The 3691-nt window shown below is 47.5% G+C and overlaps 1 long non-coding RNA gene across 1 annotated transcript; it reads right to left on the reverse strand.

Annotated features, from left to right (window-relative positions):
* Nucleotides 1–611: 611 nt before the first annotated feature.
* On the reverse strand, nt 612–2095 carry LOC141270606 (uncharacterized). The gene is made up of 3 exons (XR_012321706.1): nt 1937–2095; nt 1781–1845; nt 612–1299 (listed from the first exon to the last, which is right to left on the reverse strand). It is a non-coding gene; the product is annotated as an uncharacterized lncRNA (long non-coding RNA).
* Between the last annotated feature and the right edge of the window lie 1596 nt (nt 2096–3691).

Here is a 3691-nt window from a genome sequence, read left to right on the forward strand (position 1 = left end):
CGCTGCGGTTGATGCTTCCCTCCCCCGTGCTGTGTCTGCTTCCAGCAAGGCTTCCATTCATGTGCGCGTGCACTTGCTATTACGTTCCCAGCCAATGGCTGTGGGACATTACATATATATTGCTTCCTGCCCACTAGGGAGATGCCTGAGCAACCTTCCTGTTTCACAGTCGAAGTTGTTAAGGTTGCATACCAGTCCTGTCTGCTGAACTCTGGTTCAAATCCTGCCTGCAGCACTCTGGTGCAAATCCTGCCCACTGCACTCTGGTGCAAATCCTGCCCGCTGCACTCTGGTGCAAACCCAGCGTGCTGCTCCATCCAGTCTGTCCTACTGGGTCCAGGTGCTGCGCGTCCGTTGGTCTGTCCTGAAGTGGCATCTGGCGTTCATCGGGAGCCAAGTCTAACCTCACCATCAGAGGCTCAAGTGAACAGTCAGGTGCTCACCTAGTCACGCCCCTCCAGGCTCTCCGCGGTCCGTGGCACAGTGGTTCCACAAACCACGTCCGTGACAATAGTGTCCGGGGCAGGATGTATAGTGGCCGAGGCAGGATGTATAGTGGCCGGCGGGCAGGGTACATAGTGGTCGGGAGGCAGGGTGTATACTGTTTGGGAGGCAGGGTGTATAGTCATAGGGAGGCAAGGTGTATAGTCATCAGGAGGCAGGGTGTATAGTCGTTGGGAGACGGGGTGTATAGTCGTCGGGAGGCAGGGTGTATAGCGGCCGAGGCAGGATGTATAGCGGCCGGACAAGGAAGAATAGCAGCCGGACAAGGATGTATAGTGGCCGTGGCAGGGTGTATAGCGGTCGGAGCAGGATGTATAGTGGCCGTGGCAGGGTGTATAGCGGTCGGAGCAGGATGTATAGTGGTCGGGACAAGTATTCAATCGAGAGCACAGTGTTTTATGTATGTGATAAACTGGCCTTTGATATTTAGAGAACATTTTAATGATTACTACTTATGAATTCTCATGTTGATTACATTGTCTTTCTGTCAGTTGACGGCCAGACTGGATAATCTGGATTTGAAAGTCTCTTGACAGAATCTGTGTTGAGCTGGGGATCGTCCGTCACACATTAGTGAGTTTCTAAAATATGTGACATAGATTGACACTCATGGCTGCAGATGCCTTCTTCTACTGTTGGCATTGCAGAGCATTATCTGTGCTCAACAATCTTCCATGTGGATCTGGTGTTTGAGTTGGACGTTCCTCACTGTGGATCATTTTGGAAACACCATGGGTTAAGTCAGTTTTCTGCATCAACACGACTCTGCAGTCTGTCTAGCAAGGCTTGCCATCCCTTAAAAAGAACAAATAACTCATATTATGGTACAGACTGGTGAGCTGCACTTCAAAAATGTTTTCTTAATTTTGGTTAACATTATAAGTTAAAAACATGAATGGATTAAAAAAATTACACACACAGTATATGTTTATACCCTTTGATAGAGGTTTTGTTTTTTAGGATAGGTCATCTATACATATTAGATTGCGGTGGGATGTAGCAGCCAAGATAAACTATTTATTCCAACTTTGTACTTTAGAAGTAAAAGTGTACAATGCAGAACAGCGTTGCCGCACAAGTACACTTCAAAAAAATATAACATGAGAAGATTTGCAGCATCCGGCACCACCACTTACTAAACTGTGATGGAGCAGCGGTGCCAGCACCATAGACTTTGCTCCAGGAGACCCCGAACTGTGATCTAATCAATTAATTTATCAATGAACAATTAGAAATCAATGTAATCCCAAGGTGTTGTGCTAACTAATATACCTACAGAGTTAGAGCCTTGAGGGGGATGAGTTGAAGTTGGTCATCATCACAATCATCCTCTGTTTCTTCCTGCAAATATAAAATACAAATTAGCATAATAATAATGCAACTAAAGAGACCTTAGAATGAACATGTAGAATTATACTTAACAAATTGTTACCTCGGAAGCTGGATCAATGTCTGACTCTGATTCATAATCAATTAGTTCAGCAGCAAAAGTTCACGAGACTATTGGTGAACACAACATGTAAAAGTAGATTATTTTAGTGTTAAAACACCAACAATAATATTAGACATTAATATTACCACTATGCATATTCCATTTACAGTATACTGTATTTAATGGGATTGTCCAGTAATTTACATTGATGGCTTAGCCTAAGGATAGGTGATAAATATAAAATCAGCAGTTATTGGCATCAGCGGCCAGACGTCAACAGCAACGTCAACTACCTGGTGGACATGGCCGGGTAATGCACATCTGCCCTAATGGAAATGAACAAGGTTAGATCTGTAGCACCACACTGTGGCTGCCGTACAGTGGGAGCAAGGTAGCTCCACTACTGAGCAGATCTCTCCGCTGTTGGTGCCAATAACAGCTGATTGGTGAGGGTGAGGATACATAAACTGTTTGTGATCTATAAGATGCACAGAGTATGTTCCATTCACTATGTAACCAGCAGTCTGTGCATCAGGGTGCATGAGAACGAGTTGCCATCCATCATCTCATGCCTAGCCACCCTGCTAATAGACTAATTTGATGGGGTTGTCCATCATTAGACTACAAGTCAGTAGTCACTCAGGGTGAATGGAGACTTGTAATTCCTCACATCACACACAGACAGGGAGCGAGCATCATGTGAGTGCAAGTATGTGATTTCAATACTTCCAATGGTGTTGGCACTGTGTGTCTACCGGCAATTGTGTCACAGTTAGTGTTGAGCATTCCGATACTGAAATATCGGGTATCGGCCGATATTCGCGGTATCGGAATTCCGATACTTAATTCCGATATTTTTACAATATCGGATACCGGAATCGGAAGTTCCCATAATGCCTGCGCTCTGCAGTGTCTCTGAAGGATGACAAGCTGTGTGGCAGCGCTCAGCTGAGATCCAGCCTGTCATCAGAATGCCATCCCAGCGTGGGAGAATTCTCCTGATCGTTTAAAAGCCGGCGCGCGGTAAAAAGCCGCCGGCTTTTAAACAATCACACAGCCCCATACTGCTTCCCCGCAGCCTCCCACCCCGATCCTCCGCTCCCCTCGCCACCTCCAATCCCAATCGTAAATTAGGACCGGGCGGGGAGCGCAGCACCAAGGAGCGAAGGACCCGGGCGGGGAAGCCGGCAGTGAAAAGACTTCACCGCCGGCTTTCCCGTTCTGTGCTGCGCTTTCCCGCCGGTTATTTCAAATGAACAGCTGAGGTATCAGGTGATGCTGATCAGCTGTTCATTTGAAGTCGCCGCGGTGCCCTCGGAGGGTTCATGTGAGTTCATGCTTGACTGCATAGCATGAACTCACATGAACTTTCCCACGGCCGCACAGGTCAGCCTCACCTCCCAGACGATCAGCCCGGTCATGATTAGTGTGTGTGCGGGTGTCTGTGCGTGTGTGTGCGGGGTGTGTGTGCGATGTCTGCGTGTGTGTGCGGGGTGTCTGTGCGATGTTTGTGCGGGTGTGCGCGGTGTCTGTGCGTGCAGGCAGACATAGGCCGATGTGACACTACTACTCCCATCGGCCTATGTCTGTCCCCCGTCCACTCCTGCCAGCAGGATCAGCTCGATGGGAGCAGTAGTTCCCATCAGCCTGATCCTGCTATTTAAATTGCCCTACTGTGCCCCAATAAATTTTAAATACATGTCATTGGTGGCCAGTGGTTACCTACAATAAATTAGTTCATACATTACCTGTCCC

Source organism: Phyllobates terribilis, unplaced genomic scaffold (genome assembly GCF_046119375.1).
Source record: "Phyllobates terribilis strain yellow unplaced genomic scaffold, ASM4611937v1 Scaffold_5__5_contigs__length_657084704, whole genome shotgun sequence".
Classification (NCBI taxonomy): Eukaryota; Metazoa; Chordata; class Amphibia; order Anura; family Dendrobatidae; genus Phyllobates; species Phyllobates terribilis.